We start from the raw sequence: 22,197 nt of genomic DNA, 5'->3' as shown, positions 1-22,197 counted from the left end.
TTCGTAATTTTTTTTTTTTATGACTGCCTTTCTTGCATTTAAAAAAAAAAAAGGATTGCCGAAAATAAAACTTGGATTGCTGAAACTGTTTGTGGTGGCTTCATTTATAATGATGTGGAATTTGCAAGGTGATTAAAGGTGTTTTGCAAAAATCAAATGAGACTTAACCTAATCAGATCAGGCGGATGAAATATTATTATTAGTGAGAACATTAAGATAATGCCTGGAGGGCCCAAGTGAGATAAGGGCCCTGTTGTGCGAGGTGACAGGCACGCACATCTGTAAGAGGTACTCAACTTATCCCAGGCACTTCCATAGCCTCCGTTACCACAGCACCTGGGTCCTCAGTTGTCTTTAGTGTATTTATCCTTGCACCCTCTCTGCGGGAGAGAGTAACATTATAATGTAAGTGGAGGTGCAAAGAGAAGACTTGCCCGAGGACAGATGGGAGGGTATATTTAGGGTTGATCTTAATCAGAGTCACACAAGCTAACCCTGCCCATCAGTGTTACCTCCCTGCAGCTGCACACAGACAAGTAGGGGACAAACTCATTCCCCTAAGGGCTCTGCTCAAGTCCTTCTGGGAATCGGCTGCTTCCTATTTGTCCCTCCTCTGTGTCTGGCTCTGATGGCTGGCAAGAGAGACAGTAAGTAGGATACAGAAGAGGCAGATATCAATTGCTGTGTTTGCAACTTTTGACTTGGGTGAGGTCTAAAATGCTGTTTTGGGGATGAAGGAGAGGCTCTGTTTTGGCCGTAGGGGCTTGGTTGGGCTGTTCCTGATGGAGAACTAAGGGGCTTTAAAGGGAACGGTCTGTATTTTGGGGCTTGAGGGTAGGTGTAGGTAGCATATCGATGTAACAGAGCAAGGAGTAGAAGCCAGGACTCCCACATTTCCCCTACCAAACACAGCATCCCTGGCTGCAGAGCTGTTTGTGGGAATTGGCCTTTCCCTGCCTCAGTTTCCCCACTGCAGAATGCCTACAGCAGTAGTTAGGAGGCTGCCTTGGGTAGGTAGAGGCCTGGCTTCTGATCTGGTGGGTGAGAGGTTTCTTCTCCCACTGCCTGTGCAACAGGATGGCTGCTGTAGAGCAGAGCATGGAAACCCACTCTCCCAGCATGCAGCAAGTGCCCTCACCTCAGACATCTCTTGCCCGGAAGAGATTTCAGTCTCCAAAAGAAGAGGTAGAGACACCCAAGAGCAGCAGTGACTGGCATCAGGTCAGCCTCCAAGTGGGGGGCAAATCCCCATCTTCTCCCCATGGTCCTACCTGCTACATCACACTCTCAGTACATGATCTTACTACTGGCTGTATCTGGGATTGTGTCTGCTCAAGAATGGCTTCAGAGAGGTGCAAGGTCCTGGGTCAAGGTCCTCAGCTTTCTAGCTTATGCTGATAAACCAGTCAGGACTGAAAGGGTTTCATCAAAGGGATGAAATATCCCTTTGAGCTATGCACAGAGGCTCATGAGCCTCAACCAGCTCTATAGTAGAGCCCAGCCTTCGAACTCTAGCGTACTCCTTTCCTGCCCAGGCTTGTGCTGAATGAGTGCTCTCTGAAACCAGTGCCTGGGGAAGAGGTTAGGATCAATGATTGAGGGTGGCTGGACTTCAGGAGGGTTTGGCTTCTGGCTAGCTGCAGAGAAGAGCCTGAGCCGCAGAACTTGATGCAGATCCAGAAGCCAAAGTGGGTGGGTCCGACCTGAGCTCCCACATCTCCAGCAATAATCAACACAGCTGCTGACAAACTGTCTTTACGGCTCAAAGGGACCCTGTGATTATCCAGCCTGAGCTGCTGGCTAGCCCAGGTCAGAGAGATACAGAGAGAATACAGCATGTTGTCTGACACTTTTGAGCATCAAGCCCATACGTTGTGCTTGAGCGATACAAAGACCAGTCCCACTCCCTTGGGGAAGCTGTTCCTGTGGTTCCTGACCATCACTGTGAAATATTTGCACCTGGTTTATTTAACTTCACCTTTGAGTCATCGGCTAGCTTTGCGACTTTATTAAGTTTCAGAGTCATCACATCTCTTCCCTTGGCATATGGACCTGCAGCCAGTGGTGAAGTCCCTTCTCAGTTACAGAGCATGATGCCTTATAGCAGAACCGGATGCTGAAAACTAGGTTCCTCTGGCATTTCTCTGGGGCTTAGGCTTCACGTTGGGAAGATCTCTCATTCTGGCCCTAAGCTAGTGTGAGTCTGCGGAGCTGCACCAGCCTGAGCAGTTGATGCATTTCTGTGGGGAAACAGATGGGGAAACTGAGGTCCGACCTGATTAAAGGAACTGACTGAGGTCTTCCTCAGAGGTAGCAGCAGAGCCAGGACTAGGTCCATATTTCCTAAGTCTCAGCCCAGTTCCTAAACCACCAGGTCAGTCTCCCTTTCCAGGGTGGGGGAGGCCCCATGGCATCGCTGCGGTTTATACCCATGTCACAGAGTGGGCTCTGTCTCTGTTCTCTATCTGAACAGCATGGCTCATAGCGTTAAATCCCTCTGTGATGGGGGTTGGAAGGCGATATGAAATCATGCGGTGCTTTGAGATCTGAGCTCAAAGGAGAGGACAGAGAGGCAGGTTTTCCAGCGGGCGCCAGTTGGCTTTGTTCGATTGGGATCCAGCTCAGAGTGTCATTATTATGACACCGGGTTGCAAAGAAGAGCGCAAGGGAGAAGCAAACCCGGGAAGCCGGCGCGTCTCCGTGCGGCATCCATTTTAGCCATGCGAGGAGGGGGGGTGTCTGCCGGGCTGGCACAAAAGGAGCTGGGTGGAAGATGCCACCCTGACAAAGGGCTTTCTCGCCCCATCTGGGGCACCCCCATGATGGAGACGGCGCTGCCCTTGGCATGGGAGAGACAGGGCACCTGCTGGCAGGACACAGGGCTCTTTCTCAGGCAATTCAGAAGGCCCTGAATGGATACAATGCACCGAAAGGCGTTGTTTTAAATGTTCTACATTAATCTTTCCCACAGCGGGCAAGAGGATTGTGTGGGATGAGACAGACTGTCTGCTGCACCATCTGCCAGGTCTGTGTTCAGGCCTGGGATTGTGGCAGATGTGGGTGGGTTCTGGCTCCTCCGGCAGAGAGAGGTGCAGGCTGCAGGCACACGGAGGAAATAAAGGGGAAGAGACGGGACGCAGCCAGGGACCGTGTCTCCTCTCCTCTGTCCCTGCAGTAATGCCATCAGATCCCGCAGTCGGCCCTCGTTGAGCATCCTTAGACACAGGCTCATTGCGCAGGTGCCACCTGGGAATTTTCCTCCTTCAGAGCCTCCCTGCCACACAAGAACTCAGGTTTTGCTTGTCAAGCAACAGCCCAGCACGTGGGCAAGGCAGTCCCTAATGGCCTAGCATGCTAGGTGCTGCCTAGACACAGCCCCTGCCTCCAGGAGAAGATACCAGGCCTCAGTATTCCCAAGGAGCCCTTCTACCCATTGGACCATGTTGCCATTACTTTGCATGTCAGGTCTGAGGCTCAGCCTAGATTATCCCAGTGCAACTTCCAGTGTGGCCCCATCCCAGTCCTTCCAGCAGCTCTTTGTTGGTTTCTGTGGACAGAGTGGTAGCCTTGTGATATGCAAGCCACAGGGGCCAGAAGAGCTATTAGCGGTGTCTTGAAATCTGCTTGTAAATATAGGGTTTTTTTCCTCTCTTTTTTTTTTTCTCACACGCACACACATACACACATACTCCACCTATTGCATAGAGTGCTTGTAGCTGCATTTATCCTGCCAACCTGACATTTTTCTATTAGTGAGCTGCAGCCTGCCACGATGATTATAATTGTCACTAATTTCTTTCTTTTGCAATCAGGTCTGCAGCAAGCCACGTTGGCATAAAATAACAGAGACTTGGGAGCTTTCAGGGCTCCAAAAGGGTTGCTTTTAAACAAGGAAGGCAGGGCTTTGAGGGCTGGGGTGACAGGATTTTTGGAAAGAAGGGCTGGCATGGACCAGTCCCTTACTCAAAGCAGGATCGTCCCTGACTGAACCATCCCAGCCAAGGGTCCGTCCAACCTGCTCCTGAACACTTCCAAGGATGGAGACTCCACAGGGTCTCGAGGTGCCTGTTTGGTGCTGGACCACACTCAGAGTAAGCAAGTTCATCCTCATCTCCAACCTCTGCTTCCTCAAGGTTAGGGGGGTTATAATTCTGCTCCAGACCCTAAGGAGATGATTGTACTGGCTTTAGATAGTAAGTCCCAGTTCAGGAAAAGAGACAAACCCTGTGCTGAGTGGCATGGAGATACTTTCCTGAATTGAGACCTACAGCTGCTGGAACTGGCAGGGCAGCGAGTCTGTGAGTCGAATCACCCCTACCTTTAATTCCCTGACTATGGTTTCTAAACAAAACTGCCGAGTGTGGAGCTTGGTTTATAAAAGGGTTTCTCCAACGGGGTTGCCCGCAGGAGCACGGGCCACAGGCAGTCCCTCTTAGGGTCTGCTTTGGGGTGTCATCCTTTGGGGTACCCAGGTTGAGCAAGGGGCCTGGCTTCCAGAAAGTGTCCATGCCCTCAGCATCAGGTCCCTTTTAGCTGCCTCAAGTCAGACACCTGAAAACCGAACGTTTTGGTCTCTGGAGAGAGGGTGTTTGCCGTCCTAAGAACCACCCTGAGCCCTTGGGTGCAATGTGCCCTTGCAGGACCTGGAGCTAGTATATGTGGGGGGCAAATGCTTTTGAAGACATGGTCCTTTCTAAGGGGCCCCAGTTGCAGCTGATTTATTTAGAAATCCCAGCTTGCTCCAAACTCTTTGGCAACAGCCGGCCCTTGAGAGCCACAGGGAAGACCCAAGAGATGCAGGCCCAGCCACTGGCAGCCGACAGCTTTCCAGGTTGGGCTCAGCAAATGGGTCCTCCTGCAGTGAAGGAAAGAGTTAAGCTGCAGGAGCCCGTTTGCTCTCCCAGTGAGAGTTTACACAACCTCCTCCCTCCCGTTCCCCTCTCCTCCTCCCCCCAAAATTATCTCAGCATCCTCCCACCCATTTATCTCAGTCCCTTCCCTGGCCTGCCTTGTCATTGGTATGTTAATGAGGTCTGCAGACTTCCAGGGCTCTGGAGCCTGAAGAGATGTATTTATTTAATACAGTGTTTATACATTAGGGTCACTCAGTGGCTGTCTGCTGCATTATCAATGTATTTGGCTAATTACGACCACTCAGCGTCCCAACCTCTGAACCGGTTAAGCCTGAGTGAATCTTGGAGTGCCGGGGCGATGCTCACATTTTGGACAGGGCTGGCCAGCTCGTGCTCCAGGCAACAGACTCGTCTCAGCCTATTTCACATGAGGCTTCAAGGGCTGGGTGATCAGGGGGGTCTGGTTCTTAGCTAGAGAAAGGTGTCCCCACTATTACAATGCCACTGTGTGATGTGCCGTCAGACTGGGGGTCATTGCAGCTGGCAAGGTAGCAAGATTCAAAGAGAAGACGGGCATTTCCTTGGCTGGGAGGGCAATCCTGAACTAGAAGAGTTCGTGCTAATTATATTTGGGGAGGGATGTAGCCTTCAGGTATGAGGGGAAGTTGTGTTAGGCATCCTATTATGCCACAGCTGGGGATCTCTGACCTTCTTATGGAGCTTCTGGTCGCTGCTGGGCCACGGTACTGACAAGGTGGACATTGGATCGGATTTGGTCTGGCAATTCCTATATGATTGATATCCTTTTGTCAGCTGGAAGGGGCCATAAAGTAAGGCTGAGGCAAGTGAGCATTGATCTGGCCTAAGTTTTAGGTCCATGTCCTCCTGGGGACTTAGAGGAGGACCCCGCTTCTGGGCTCTGCACAGATAGGGTTGAAAGCGCTGTCCGAGGTGCTGGGTTAGGAAGACAGGGTGTGGCCCATAGTCTTTGAAGCCAATATATGGACTCAGCTAGCCCCAGGATCTGATCCTAAACTAGACCTGACTTTACTATATGGTTTTTGCTAGCAAGACGTGCTGTTTTCTGGGCTCTGGCAGCAGGGTCAGTGCAGCTCTGTGGGGTAAAGTTTGATCATCCAGGGCCCTGGCTCTTGGGCAGTCATTGACACAATTGCAGGGGAGGGTCTGAATCACCCCCCTGATTCTGCTTTACTTGTATAAATGGCTTTGCAGGTGGGCAGAGACAGCAGGGGAGAAGCTAGCTGGTGACCCCTATCCATTCAGCATTGAAGGATGGGACCCCCCTCTTTACTCTCAGGTCGCTTTGCACTGAGTTGCACTGATCCCTAGCCCCTTTGCCCTTCTGCAGCAGTGCAGATGGAGTGTAAATGAGACTGATGCCTGCTTCACACTGGTCTATGTGTCTCCTTTACACTAGCCCTGCCATTGACCCACTAGGTCAGCATTTTCAGGCATTAACATGGGTGTGAATTTAATTTCCACCCACTCCCAGGCCCCCTTTAGTGGGTGAGAGTGGACTAAAAAGAGGCAAGGAGCAAGAAATGGAGTATGAGGATCCCAGCCATTATTCTGATTGACACGAGAGTCCCTAAGAGCAGAATTTGGCCCTGAGCTTGAAACTTAAAGGAATACAGCCCAAGTGTGCAGCAAAGATTCCCAGAGTCCCAACAGAAGTAACGTTGCATTTGACAAAAAGCCGAGTAAAACAAAGCAGCGGATTGTTCAGCCAGTGCAAATTACCGACCTCTCCAATAAAATATGTATAGCATTAAAATAAAATTTGCATCGCGATAATGCTTTATTAAGCCCATTAGGAGATTAAAAGAATCGACCTGTTTGTTCCCATTCATGGCGCAGCAGAATTTGCATTTCTTCCCCTACGTCTAACTAGCCACTTGCCTTTGCTTATTTTGCGAGAGTCATTTTCTCAAGCAATGTTAAAAGATGCCCCGAGAAAGAGGGGTGTTTGTGTGTGTGTGTGTGTGTGTGTGGGTGGGTTGGTGGGTGTGGGTGCGTCCATGCATCTGTGTGTGCGTGCGTGCGTGCGTGTGTGTGTTTTTTTTTTTTAAATCAAAGCACTTGACTTGGGTTCGTGTTTGTCTGTGTGAGTGTTTGGTAGAGGAGGGGGTGGGATGGAGAAGAAAAGGTTGGTCTGCTCCCATTTCAGCTAAAATGGTTAATTAAGACAATAGAGGATATGAAACAAATGCAGCCGGGCCCATGAATGGTTGTCTAGACTCTATAGTTCTGCTGCAAGTTCTCTGTCGGAATTTTAACTTGGCTGGTCTGGTTTCCCCCCCCCCGGTTTCCCTGCCTCTTAGCTCACGTCCATAAGTTCCTTTTCTCTTTTGTTTGTTTTTGTCCTTAAACAATCAATCTTTTGAGAGATCGGGGCTGGATTGACGGCTCTGCTTGTCTGAGACCTTGCATTGGTCACAAAGCCACCTTCCCAGAGCTGAACGCAGGGCTGGTATAAAAAAAAAAAGAGCCATTATTGTGAAGCATTTTTATTTTCTCAGCAGTGAAGGCCTGAGTTCCATTTTCAGCGGGGCTCTGCACAGGCAGTGGAGAAGGGACTCTTTAAAATGCCAGCCTGCGTAAGTTAAAAGAAGGCTTGTGTGTTTTTATGTACACACACACACATCCACGCGCGCACGCAACCACGCATTTTAAGGTCATGCAAGAAGTTTGTGCCTTTAGGGAACGATGGATCTAAAGTTTTGAGTGCCCAAGCATGTTTATAGGGATGTAAGGGCCAGATTCTTACCAATACTATTAGCTAAGGCAGTAGACTACTAATTCATTATGTTCTGTATATGTGAGTTCGAATCCTGTCTTTGTCTTTTGAAACTCAGTTTGCTCAGTCTTTCCTGCCCAAGTGCAGAGGGGGTGGACCTGATGATCTGTAAGGTCCCTTCCAGCCCCAAACAACTATGCAACTCTGAAGCCCCTCTGCCAGTGTAACTGAGGCTCACAAGTTGAACCCCTTTACCCCAACTGGTTCTGTGAATGCAGATACAAACATAAATGCGCTCATGTGCTAGGATAGCTATGTCCAGGTGGAGAAGAGAATTAAAAAAGTTGTGTCTTCAACTACAGGCTTTGAAACTCATAGCTGAGTTCCTGGGGGAACCTTGTGAAGAAATAGGGTTTGACCAGCTTAGCTGTGCCAGCTGCAGCTCCCAGTATAGGTACAGTAATACTGGTACAACTGGGTACCACCAGTTATGCTTGTGTAGCTCAGGGAGTGGGACCGATTGCACTGTCTCAGTATAAAGTGCCACATGATTGCTTCCAGGAAGAGCACGCACCAACTGCTGAAACTTCCTTAGCCTGATGAAGGGTTTTTGAACCCGAAAGCTTGCTTAATGACTTTTCTCCAACTATTTGGGTTGGTCTAATAAAAGATATCAAATTCACCCAAGGAACCTTGTCTGCCCATGTCCTTAGACCAACACGGCTACATCCTAAACCCCTGCAACATGATTGCATCTACACTTAGCAATGCTTTGTCAATATATGAATCCTCCAGGTTTAGACGTGACATAAAGCAGCTTTGTATTGGCATGATCGCATCCACATTGGAGGGTCATCTTGGTAGAAGTATATTGATAGAGAAAAAAAATCACCCCCTCAACCTGAAATGGTTCCAAGATCTATGCACAGCCCAGGCTTACGCACTTTGTTTTGTATGCCCCCTTCAAGATGAACCTGAATGTAAATAGGCATCGGTCCATAAATATCTTTTTAAATAGCTTGAGATAGTATGTTTAGTTACAGCTATTTCTCTGTGATCTGGTGAACCCTGTTGTAGTTAGCCATCTGGGGTTTGTTGGGTTTTTTTTCTGTGTTGACACCTTAATTCACAGGTGGAGGAGAGAAACCCCGGTGAATCATTGATTATAGATTCATTGATGCTAAAGCCAGAAGGAAGGATTACGGTCGCTCTGTGAAACTTCCCATGGTAATTCCTGCACTGAGCTCATCACTTCGAGCTGAGCCTCAGTGTATCTTGTAGAAAGATGTCCACTCTTATAAGGGGTCAGTGGCAGAGTCAGCTGGACAGAGGCTGGCTGGAGCCTTGAAAGGAAGGGCCTGATTCTCATTGGAAACAAGACTTCTTTACTCCTTTGGAAGTAGAAAGGGACCAGCCTACAAAGGAAAACTAGGATCTCAAGTTAATGACGTTGTGCAGAAATGGGGATCTGATCCTTGGCCTGCAGCTTGGTGGAGTGATTTACACCCCTGAAAGGGTGTTTGTGCCCAAAAGCTTGCAATTAAAGATTTTTTTTTGCCAAAATCTAGTTGATCTAATAAAAGATATCACCTCTACCATGAGTCCTGATTCCTTTTACACCCCTGAAACACACAACCAAAGCGTAACAGTGGTGTTGCACTGTCATTTTACATTGGCATCACTGCCCACATGCATCTCAGGTGGCACATCCTGGGGGAACCTTGTGAAGTCCTGGGACTTCTGTTGCTTTACACTAGCTGGGTATCTGAGCCCCTTTTTGCCTTGCTGAATGGATGTAAAAGGGGCTTAGTGTCGATTGGGGTACAGAGCAAGTGAGAATCAGGCTCGAAATAGAGAGCCCATGTTTTGCAGCCTCTGGGTGCACGAGCTTGCCTTGCCATCACGGAGCAGCATTATTATTTGAATGTCTGCTGACCCTCAGGGACATATTTCTCAGGTAGCGACTCCATCTATTCTTGCCGGGGTTAGCTGGTGTCTATGTGGTTTTAAAGGACATCTGAAGTGGCTGCACTTTTATAAAGGAATGCACAGCGGGAAGGGGCTCACTGGGGGAATACGCAGGGATACAGCCACACGCTCAGAATATGGGCTAGATTATTCCAACTGCATCCATGCAAATGAGGCCCCTCTGTCGACAGAAGAGACAAAAGGTCATTAACTTCCCATGTAGAGCCCCTAGCATAGCTCCTTAATTTACCACCATTCGAACCCTCTCCACAGATTTTGCATTTTATGCTTAAAATAAAAAGACATTGCAGCCGCTCTGATAGGTGCGGGGATGGCTTCAGAGGAGTTTGCAGTAGATGGAGAGGAACGAAACAGAAAGTTTTGCCTGTCTTTTTCCACCCAGCTTTGCTTTAAAAGCAAGCAAACAGCTGCAAACCACCAACTCACTCCTTTTGCTGTGCACATTGGTTTTTAAGCCCCAGCTATCAGCAGAACAGTTTACATGAAAATCAGGAGCAAGCTGCAGTTTGGTGGAAAATCAGGCTCTGTCCCCCCCCCAGCCTTGCAGAAGTCAGCTGTTGCTAGCAGGCTGAATCTTCTCCTGGCTTGTCTGCAACCTGGATGGTGCAAAATCAGAAACGTTGCAAGATCAGATGCTTTTTCTTCAAGCGCCAGCCCCTGGAGTCAGGCTATGATGTGAGATGCTCCATTTTCATTTACAAAGTATGATGTTTGCTTTCACAGATTTGGAGGAAAGCTTCCCAAGGCTCCCCCATCCCAGAATGCAGAGGACAAATGAAAAGACCCCCTCGTTTGAGGAACTGAATCCCAAGAAGGCGACGCCAATGGCACGGTGCTTGGAAACAACCTCGTTGTTTCAGAAAACCTGTGGTTGGAGATTTATGCACGCTCCATGTCAGGGTTCGGCTTTCAAATGACTTGTGGGTATTTGGATCAACAGGCAAGTCTCTGTGCATCTGTGTGTGCACGCATGCACATACATGTTTTTTCAGACATACATCTGTTTTTCATAGCTCCGTCCCAAACCTCTAGTCTCAAATTCCTTGCTGCAGAGTGTAGCTGATAGAGCTGTAATCTAGGCCACAGGACACTGGGGCTCTATTCTCAGCTCTCCTGCTGACCTGAGGCAGATCACTTCTCCGTGCCTCAGTTTCCCCCTCCATCCATGGGAGGTGGAGATACTGACCCCCTTTGGAAAGCAGCTTGCAATCTGCTGATGAAAAGCATGGGATAACATCCTTTGTGGGGCATGGGGAGCTTTGCCTCTAAGACAGAAAGAGGGATCTCTCTGACGCTTGCAGAGCTGTGCCCCCACAGTCCCCCAAAAGGCATGTTTTCCCATTAAAACTCAAGCAGCACAGCCGCTTTTCCCGAGCATTGCGGAGGCATCCTTGGTGGAGGGCGGTGGAGGTGGCGATCCTGCCGCGGCTGAGGCCTGCTGCTTCTCTTTGCTGGAGAGCCAACCGCCCTCCCCCCTATATTCCCTGTACAACCTGGCACAGGGCTCGCACACCAATGCCATCCTTCATGCAAGCAGCACTGGCTGCCGTTGTCATGGAAACGCATGGGTGGGCCTTTCATGGATCTGGAGACGGTGTGTGCAGTACAAAGAAAAAAAAATAATAATAATAATAAGAGCAAAGCAAGGAGGGTTGGGAGGCAGCTGCTGCTGCTTTAATTTGGAAGCCATGTGGCAGCCAAGTGATTCTTGCAAACCTCTTCCCTGTATCAAAACTCAGGATCGGGGCCCAGGTCAGCTGGGTTCCTAAATGATGCTTTGCCTGCATCACCCAGGATCAGGTGGGCTGTTGTGTGCTGAAACCCTGCCTTCGCCTTGCTGGATGGACTGGAGAAGCGGAGTTGGAGGAGCTGGTGCAATCTGGAGCACCCGGCGGAGTTATCTCTGCCCCTCCTGAGAGACAGGAGTCCTTCCAGGTCTCGGAAGAGATGCTGTGAGAGGGGAAGGAGAAGGAAGGCACTTGCAATGAGCAGCGCTGTTCCTACACTGCGGTATTAGCTTGGGACTTTCTTGAGACTCAGGACATCGAGGCCCCCAGTTCTGTTGCCCTGTGTGATTTCTGGGCGAGTTGCTGGAAAAGCAGGCTCCTTTCCATGCCAAGGGGCCAAGAAGCAGCTCCCCCCCAAACCCTGAGATGTTGCAACAAATCCTGCCCTGAATCCACAGCTCTAAACCACGTGCCCTTCTCCCCATACCCTGCATGGGAAGAGCTTGGTGGCTGAAGAAGGGGACCTCAGAAACCAGCTGAAATACTGCCCATGCTGGGGCTGGCCTGGCCAGGGACAGGCATCTTTTCCTAACCAAGCAAGCCCTTTCCTCTGCATCTGTGCCTGGCTTATGACATGTCAGGTGGAACCTGGCAGCTGAAACCAGGCAGGGAGCACCTTCATTTACTATATACCTGGACTGGGTCACCCCAGGGCCTTTGAGCCCACACGTTGCTTGTTGCAAACCTAAGAGAGGAGGTTGTGTGCACAGGGCAGCCAGCCCTGAAAAAAACTGCCTCTGAATTATTGCAGGGGGAATAGATTCATAGATTCATAGATGTTAGGGTCGGAAGGGACCTCAATAGATCATCGAGTCCGACCCCCTGCATAGGCAGGAAAGAGTTCCAGACTTTGGCCACTCGAACTGTGAAGAAGTTCTTCCTAATGTCCAGTCTAAATCTGCTCTCTGCTAGCTTGTGGCCATTATTTCTTGTAACCCCCCGGGGCGCCTTGGTGAATAAAACCTCACCAATTCCCTTCTGTGCCCCCGTGATGAACTTATAGGCAGCCACAAGGTCGCCTCTCAACCTTCTCTTGCGGAGGCTGAAGAGGTCCAGGTGCCCCAGTCTCTCCTCATAGGGCTTGGCCTGCAAGCCCTTAACCATACAAATTTTCCACGGCTGAGCAGATTTGGGGCAAGGCTCTGCTGTTTCTAGGGGCTGGGGCATGGTTGCAAGCCTGGCTTGCCCCCGAGAACCCATTTCATGCATTCTGCCTCCCAAGACAGGTATAAAACCAGGAGACAACTATTTCCTCTCCTGGGGCCGGAGCATCCCCGGGAGATGCATCCGTTCAGAGCCAGTCGCTGGGAGCTGGAGCAGCCCTGGGGCCTCTCTAACTTACACTTTCTTTCCCAGGCCCCCCACAAGCTTCAGGAACACAGAGTAATTGGTGTGTGTGCCCTTTGACTGGGCTCTGGGCTCTTCTGCCTGCTCCAGGCCACTTCAAGGGACCATCGTGCATGGTGGGGGATTCTCAGAGGGACTTTTCCCCTCACTCACCGGGCCTCAGAGCTCCTCACCCTTAGCTTGAAGCTACAGCTAAAGATCCCTCTTCTTCATTCTGGAGAAGGCAGATGCAGCCCATTTGGTTTGTGGCAACTACGAACCCTTAGCAGAGCCATTCGGGGCCGTAGCCTCTCTTGGAGGCGTCTGGGGAGGGATAGACACCCAAGGCAGGGGCGCTGTCAGAGTGGATGGAGGAGCGGAGGGCGAACAAAGCAGCCGAGGGTGGAGAGCTGGGGGTTATTCATGCACAAGAGGCAGAAAAGTGGATTAAGTAGATTAGGCCAAGTTCTGGGTGGAGTGGCGTGGAGGGGGCGTGCTACTGGGGGATCGACCGCCGTTCCTTCCAGGAGCGCAGGGGGAGGGCGAGTCCCTCCAGCTTTTGTCTGAGGCCAAGGGGAGGCAAAACTTACACTGGCATTAAATAACTTAGCTCCCCAATGGGCTGGGAATGGGATGGGGAGGGGGGTGAAGATGGGTGGGCCAGGCAGGTCTGGGGAAGGGGCTGGAGGCTGGCTGTCAAGCCGGGAGACCTAGCACTCCTGGAGGATTGAGAGTTTATTCACGCACTAATCAAAGTGACATGATGGTGGGTTGCAGACTAAAGCCATTCACTCCCCGAGTCGAGGAGGTCAGGAGGTCGCCCAAGTTCACAAGAATTGGGGCCTTTGTGATGGAAATGAGTCAAGGCCAGACCAGACGAGGGCTGAGGGCTGGGATGCCTGTGCCTGGAGCCCCCGCCTCCATTAACGGTACTGTTATTTTCATGGCGATGCCGTGAGGGTTTGTTACCATTCCTTGGGGAGATGGGGTTGAAAACGCAAGAGGAGATTGATGGGTATGATTGGGAATGGAAGGAAATTTGGGGTGCAGCAAGTCAAAGCGTCGGGTCCCTTAACTGTAGGGGAATCTCCCGATGAGAGTCGCCATAGGGAGTTGTCTCCATCATTGGACCGTAGGTCCTTCCAACGAGCAACATTGAGGGGCATCTCTAGGATACTAAGCAAAGAAGTTGGATTCTGGCTGGACTGATGCCTTGGTCCCACTTAGACTCGTCTTAACAGTGGTGTTGCTCTCCCAGATCTTGGCCAATACAGGAATAATAATCATCATTTGTGTTAAATATTGCCATGTATTTGCCGTGAGCATGTCTTTCACTGTGGTCCTGGTCTGCCCTCAGTGTTTGCAGGTCTTACCATGATGCTACTGCTACTGTATCTAATAATACTCACTTTTTCACAAAAATGTTCATACTTTTTTTTTCCATGAGCTGAAATTGAACAAAACCACTTCATTTTTCCCTACGTTTTGGGGTGTTCTTCCCCCTTTTCTCTCTCTCTTTCTGTAGAGATAACAAGTGGTAAGGGAAAGCTAAAAAAACAATTCTTTTTGTTTAATTTTAATTCAGTTGTTTCTTATTTTGTTAAAAATAAGCTTTCTCTCAAAATGTTTCAGCTGCTTAAAAAACTGCCTTTGGTTAAAAATGTTCCACTTACTGATTTCATCTTTATTATCCTCATCAGGGAGATCTCTCCTCCAGTCCAGCTCAACTAAGAATGATGTTTTTCTCTCCTTCTAGTGACTACTCATTCACATATACACACATGACCCATCCCCTGAGTAATGGAGTGGAGGAGTTGTTTGCCTGGTTAGGTCATGTTTGTGAGGGGCTTGGATTACAGATAGGCAAAGACAGACAGAATGGATGGGTGGTGACCACGGCAGATAGCTGATGAGTGGGTTGATATTGTGGATGGGGACAGTCAATGAATGGATGCATACCACATATGAATCAACGTATGGGTGAATGGATAGAGGTGGGTGAAGAATGGATGCTGCAGTGTATAGAGGGATAGCATGGTGGATGGATGGATGCATACAATGTAGATAGGGGTGGATGGATAGAGGTGGGTGAAGAATGGATGCTATAGTATATAGAGGGATAGCATGGTGGATGGATGCATACAATGTCGGGGAGGATGGGTGGAGATGGATGAAAGAACGGATGCTGCAGTGTTTGGAGGGATAGCATGGATGGATGGATGGATTTATACAACGTATGGGTGGATGGATAGAGACAGGTGAAAGAATGGATGCTGTAATGTATGGAGGGATAGCATGGTGGATGGATATAGCAGTAGACAAATGCATGGGTGGATGTTGTTGAGGGATAATTTGAATGGATGAGGATAGTAGAAGGAGAAGGCAACTGAGACCACCTGTTTGCACCAACTCTCTCAGACATGTCTCAGACCCATCTGATCCCTTCATGAGAACATTAAACTCTATCACCGGGGCCCTAAGTGGAAGGCATTCGCTAGTGAGGATCTAGCTTAGCCCAAGGCATCAGTGAGGTTAGATATCACTTTCCCACGGATTATAGAGGTGCTCATCAGCCTTCCCTCCTGGAAGGACCTGATCTTTTCTGGCACTTTCCCATCTGCCCTCCCCATATGCCTAAATGGAAGGGAAGGTCTTAGCCAGATGGGAGATGTATGACAAAGCGGGGTTCCCTGCTCCCTTATGGTCCCACGATGGCACTGCCGGAGCGTGGGACTGTCCCGGACATCTCTCCACCCCCATCTGCAGCACAGGACGCGGAGGGCAGGCTCCAGGCAGGCTGTAAGTGAGGAGGGGGGCTTGGTGGACCCACAGATAGATCTGACCCCAGTCTTCTACACCCCCCACCCCAAAATCTGAGCCACGTCTGCAAGGCAGCAGCTGGAAAATGAACCTCAGCGTGACATGGGGGAGGGATGAATGGAAAACGGGAATAAGAACAAAGCTTGCCTCTCATTCTCTCTTTCTCTCATTCCCTCCTTCATCGCCTAAGGAGGACTTAGCCTTCACAATCACATTTACCTCACATGATTCTGTGCCGGGGGAGATTATCCTGGAAAAGCAGGATCTTAAACCTGCCCTGAATGAGGGGGAGAGGGGTGGCGGGTGAATGAAGGGGTCATTCTTGAGTTGAGAAACTGGCCTTTGTCGAGTGAGTTCCCAGCCGTCAAGAAATGACAAGCAATATTTCCCTGCCACCCCCTCCCTTCCTGCACTCTCGCCCCAGCCGGGGATTTCTCTCCCCGCCTGGAGTGGAATTAACTAAGCAAGTTCCTTTCTCTTTCGCCCTTTGATTGAAATGAAATAATTAATGTTCCAACACTGTTCCTAGACCTTCCCCTGAGAAGCCGTTTCCTTCCAGATCGAAAAGCGAGGGCTGGGGGGGCATTCAGCTGAATGGGGGAAGGCGGGTGCGGGGGGATGGAGGTGGGTTGGGATCCTTTTGGGGAGCGTTTTAAATTGGGCCATTTAGAGAGGAAAGGGGTGACTTCATGGCTGGCTCCATGGACCCCTGGGTTAGCCCCCGGCCTGGGCAAAGGATGCGTGATGAGCTTTGGATCATCACGCAAACAGGTCTTTGTTCGCTGCTCTCTGGCTTCAGGTTTGATGGTGTCAGAGAGATTCCTTGGGCCTGGGGTTGCCTTCCTGGGTTCCCTGCACGATTGCACCCTGCTCGGTCCCATAGGAGACCTGCCCCCTTTCCTCCAGCTTTACTCCAATCAGCCTAGCAAAAAGAGGCCCTGGCCTTAATTCGGGTCTTTGTACCCCAATCAGATCAGTACATGGGTCTTCTTATGCCCTTTACGGCTGCGGATTTCCAAACCCCTTGTAAAGGGGAAGAAGTGTGCTCTTTTCTCAGAGACCAGAAAAAAAGTGAAGTCGGAGAGGGTTTCACCGGAGGACAGGTAGCAGGTCCCGAGTAGGAGATGGTGCTTTCTGCAGATCAGACTTTGTGTTTCTAAAATCCTGAAAAGCCTTGGCTCAGAGATTAGCAAGATTTAGCAGCAGACTAGAGTGGAGCTGGGAAGAGGGTTTTTTTTTCACTGAAACAGTTTATTCCACCCAAAAAAAGTATTTTGACCAAAGTGAACATTTCTATTCCATTTTATCAGCACAAAACTGAACGCCAGAAGTTAGTCTCACTCCTTTCCACTCCTTTTCTTTTAATAAGAAAGAGAAAGAGATACAGGAGGGAAATGAATAAAACAGAGATATATTTAAAAAAAATCATTCAGTTAAAAAAGGAAAAATAAAACCCACAAAAACTTTCAGATAAAATAAACTTTTGTTCCCTCCAAAATATTTTCCCAGGTAATATCTAGCATATTCTGCTCTAGAAATGGATGTCAAACTTAAAGAACATCTTCCATAAATGTAGATAAATATGTAGAAATCTACTGTATATAGAACTAGTCAAAAGTGTTCATTTGAAACTATTTTTTTTGACAGAAAGAAACAGCTTTGGCACAAAAATGGAAATGTCTGCAGGAAATCTCTTTTGTAGTCTTTTTTTTTTTCACTTAGGCTTGTAGTGAAAATCTGGAGAAAACCAAGACTGTTGCGATATTTGGCAACCCAAAAAAGTTAAAAATTGGTTAAAACCAGAACCTTTACAGTTTTTGGCTAATGGAAATATAAATATAGAAATTTGACTGGGGTATAAATATGGTAGGGGAAGGAGGTGGGTGTTCAAGGAAAACATAAAACTGCCCATCTTCTCCAGACTTTTAAAGCATCTGAAAATCCCGCTCATGAAAACAGTCACGCCATTGCAGCGCAAGAAAGGGCAAAAAACGTGGCACGTACAAATGCCCCAGGTCTTTCCTACACTGATATCAGGGCTGTTGGTATTCAGCAAAAAATCTCGGTGAAACACGGATTCTGCTAGTGTTCAGGGGTCTCTGCTCACAGAGAAACATGACCTGCAAGCCACTGAATGAATGCATTTCTTTATTAAGATCTCTGCCGGCTACTCTGATAGAGAGATGTGTGCAATGGCAGGGCATGAAATCTGAGTGAATAGGTGACTTCCAGCACCAGTGGCCAGATATGCCTGGAAAATAGCAGCATTACTTCCCTGCTTTCCCCAGCAGTTCCTCTCTGGTTAAGAAGGGGCGGCCACCAGAGTCACTCACTGATATAAAGAGGTGTCTTTCGGGGACAGATTTTCATTCAGGCTAAGGCCTCTTAGCAATAGGCCGCTACCTAATGCAGTGTCATGCAGAGATAGCTCTGACCAAGTCCAATCAAGAACCGCATGCACAATCTATTCCCATTAGCTCCATAAGAGCTAATGCAGCCTGCTTCTCAGGTGTGCTAATTTAGCCCAGGGAGAGGGTTGCCCTGTCGCAGCTGTTCTGCTCCCAGACCTTGGGCTGACTTTGTGCAGAGCTGCCTCGGGTTTCTCTGCATTGCATTGGGGTTCGGCAGACAAACCCTGAAAGCAGAAAATGGCTTCGAAGGGAGAGGAAGTTGCATCCTCCGTGGGTGCTCTGGCTAGGAATCGTGACCCAGTCCCCCACTGAAATCATGTAATGGGCTTAAAAATCCTGGTTTAAAAATACAAGGATAAAAAATTACAGCTTTTTTAGTTGCCTTCTGAGCTTTCAGAGGACAGCAGGGGCTTGTTTTCAAGCTGAAGGCTAGATTTTTTCAGAGAAAGCCATTATTCTAATACAATCACTGGACTCCGGGAGCTGGGACTTTGATAGCACCAGACAGAGAGTGGGGTGGAAACCAACAGCACTATTAAGCAGGAAAAGTCTTGCAAATTCAAGCCAGGGCCCATGTGCCTATTGCACAGGGAGATCTACAGGGCCCTGGTTTTAATAACCTTTCTCTGTAGGTTGCTCAGAGCACTTTCTTAAAGAGGTCAGGATCATTAGACTCATTTTACAGCTGCGGAAACTGAGGCATGGAGCAAGGACACAGCTTGCCCAACGTGATAGAGAAGAGAAGCGAAGGTTTCACCAAGTCCTGGTCCAGTGCTCCAGCCACTTGCCCACACTGCTTCCTCTGGGTGCTGTGGGAGTACAGGTAAGAAGGAGCAAGGAAGTCTTGCTGTAACGTGCTGAAAAGGAACCAGTGAAAAGTCTCTATTTCCCCATTGTGGGGGAGGCAAGTGGCTGGAAGCAGGCATCCAAGCCCAGCATTGCGGGGAACTGGACCTTTAAGCAGCCACATTCCAGCTGTTTGCAATCAGCTGCTGTGGGGCAGAGGCTGCTGTGCTGCAGCCTGCATCAGTAGGCACTCAGGTGCTGGAGGGAGTGGCTCTGCCTCTGATGCTTTGGCATCGAATAGCCAGTGCCCCTTGGCTGGAACTGTCTTGGATGTCCCAGGTAGAAGATGTGACCCCAGAGCCGCAGGGGTGTACCCCCCTGCACCCAGTGACCCCTACACCAAGTGGGGTACTTGAGATGCTGGGCTGCTTGGGACCTCGGGGAGGGGGGGACCCCAGCTGTGTGGTTTCACTCCGGCTGTGCCCAGAGCTCCTCTCTGCGCCTTGAGGTTTGGCTGCAGACCCTTACTCTGCTCTCAAACGCCTGCCCAGGTGCTGCACATAGACATGGCTCTGTCCAAGATAATGGGTTGGACCCCCCAGCTGACCTGTACTGCCGTGACCCCAATGGGCATGATGCACCTCACTGGTTTGGACCCACTGAGGAAATTTTGCCAGGGGTGAGGGAAAGGGCCTCTGCTGTGAGCCGCCTCTGCAAGAGGGCAAGGGGCTCCCAAATGGCTGCACGCAGGGCCCCGAGCCCCCTCCTTGGGCACTGATGCGGTGCCAACGGTTGGGGCGAGTCAGATGCAGAGCCTGGGGGCCAGTGGGTGGGTGGCTTCTCATCAGGGCACCTTGCAAAGCTCAGGGAGAGGCAGTGGCTTCTCTGCTTGGCTCTAGCTGCTGCCATTTTTGCTTCTTCCCAGAGCTCCCCTGCCTCCTGGTTCCCCTCTGGGTGCTTCCTTTCTAGGGCTTGGGAAATGGGTTGACTGGGAAGAAGGTGATGGGGAAGAGATATGAGATTGGTTATTCAGAGGATGTGGAGGGGGACAGGCTTGGCCACAGTGCAAAATGATCCATAAAATGACTGTCTCTCTGGACTGGGGAGAGCATGCAGGAGAGACAAAAGGGAGTGGTCTCCCCCCCTCTTTTGGGAGAATACAATGTGATGGATTTGTCACCGGGTCTGGTGACACCGTTAATGTACTTTCAGCTAAACAGGGTTTCTATGGCAGCCAGGGGGGTGGAGGGGGGAGTCGGGCAAGCCCCGCGTGGCATGTCTGCGTGCCGCTTCTCCTGGCATCCATGTCGAGGGGCATAGGTGCCAGACGGGGGATGGCGCAGACCCACTAATCAAGGGTCTGACAGATGGGGGAGGGGAACGGGACCCCCCAAAGTGGATGGTTGTTGCGTTGCATAAAACAAAAGGGGCGGCAGAGTTCGCCCAGGCACTAGGCTGGCACTGGGGAGCCGTGTCTGGGAGTCTGTTGTCTTAGAAAAATGGGCTGGGGAGGAAGGGCCCAGGTAGCAGCAATGATTTAGCCTGTCCGGGTGTGGGGGGGGTGTCTGGCTATGGGGTAGGGCCAGGACTCCCGGTTCTATTCCCAGGGCCACGGTGGACTCCCGTGGTTTGCCTGTGTCTCCGTTTTTCCCCCCGGTGAGGAAGGAAGAGCAGAAAAAAACTCACGAAGGGGAAGAGGGGTTGAAAGGGGAACCCTCGATGCCAGCTCCAGGGCAGTGGAGGATCCGCGAGGGTGCAGTCTGCAGCAGCGGTCTGTTTTGTGGGTGTACGGTGCCCTTGCTCTGAAGCCCCTTTATGCTCCCAGGCTGCCTAAAGTTGCTGGGCGGAGATGAAGGCTTTGGCTTGTGCACCAGGGCTGATCAGTCTCTTTAAGATACTTTCATGGCTTTGGCTGTCCCAGTCTCTGAGCCCCCTGGGAAGCAATGGATTTATCCTCTGGCTTTACAGAGGGGAAACTGAGGCCCAGAGAAATTGAGTTGCAAGGGGCTCACTTGGTTCGGGGTCAGAGTAGTATCTGGACACCCTACCCCCACCCCATCTTTCCTCCTGAGAGCAAGGTCTGCACCCCTGGCATGAGACCTGACAGAGGAGCTGGCGTCAGGGGCTGTACCTGTCCCTCCTCTGCTCCCATCAAAGGCATGCAGAGACCCCCGGGAGCTGCAGTCAGTCTTCAAGTATGCAAAAGGTTGACCTGTAGTGGAAGGATCTCCCTGTCCCCCGGGGACTGCATGAAGAGGCACGGGCCTGAATTGCAACCGGGGAGATGTTGGTTAGAAAATAGGAAAACCTTTTTATCTGGAAGCACTGGGTGAGGGCGTGGAGTCTCCATTGCTGGCAGGTTTAAGAGCAGGTGAGGCACGTGTTCATTGGGGATGGTCCAAGCACCAGGGCCCAGGAAGGGCTGTGGTGGCTTCAGGAGGCTCCTTCCAGGGGCTGCTAGCAGCATCCGTGCAGCTGTCCCACCACGAGGACACTCCATGATCTTTCCTTCTGGCTCCTGGATGACCCAAACAGCCCCAGGGCAGGGCAGGGAAGGGTCCTCATGCTTCTCCCAGCATCAGAGCTGAGCGCCACGAGACCTTGACCAAGGCCTATTCAAAAGTGGGATGTGGCTTGAGGAAGGGCAAGACCATAACCCTGAGGATGAGAGTGATGTTGGAGCCAGGGGCTGGACTGGCATCTCCTATTCCAGCCTAGCTGGAGGTATAGTGCTGCCTTAAAAAAAAAAAAAAAGAAGGGAAAAAATTGCAAATTTCCCTTGCAGAAATTGGAAAAATGGCTATTTTATATTGTAGTGCAATTTTTTTTTAAATTATTTTAAAATGGGGATGACCTGGTTTGAAACAACAACCCTGCATTTCCCTCCTGAAAGGGCCAAACACCAAGGTTTTGTTGGTGGTCTTATGCTGGAGACCATCAGACACCACTCTGCGCTTCACTTTTATGCTGGGACAGTGCAGTCATTTAAAGAGTGCCAGATCCTGGACTAAGTTTTAATTTTCTGAGCTGCTTGGAAACCTAGTTTAGTTTATCTGAGCTGGGGGTCTGGCCCATATCACCTAACAATTTATAGCATGTAATCTGGGCCTACATCTCTGTTCTGCTTGCATTACAGTTTGCACTGGAGGAGTGTGACTGCAAAAAGGCTCCCGATTCAGTTTATACTCTTTTTGCAACGATGTAAATAGTTTCATGAGGATCGGGGCAAGCAGTTTGATTGGGGCACCTGGAAGGTGCCATAAATTCATCAAACATGAGTGAGCAGCGGACAACAGAGAATCTGGCTTGGGGACTTCCTTTCTGTTCTAGCAAGAAAATTATATGTCAGTTCTTGGAAGGGGTGATCTCTTTTATAAGACCAACTAGATATTTGCAAACAAGTTAGCTTATTATTAATAAATAATTTGTTTGCAAATATTTAGTTGGTCTAATAAAAAGAGATCACC

Source organism: Alligator sinensis, unplaced genomic scaffold (assembly GCF_000455745.1).
Source record: "Alligator sinensis unplaced genomic scaffold, ASM45574v1 scaffold811_1, whole genome shotgun sequence".
NCBI lineage: Eukaryota > Metazoa > Chordata > Crocodylia > Alligatoridae > Alligator > Alligator sinensis.
This window is presented reverse-complemented; position numbering follows the sequence as displayed.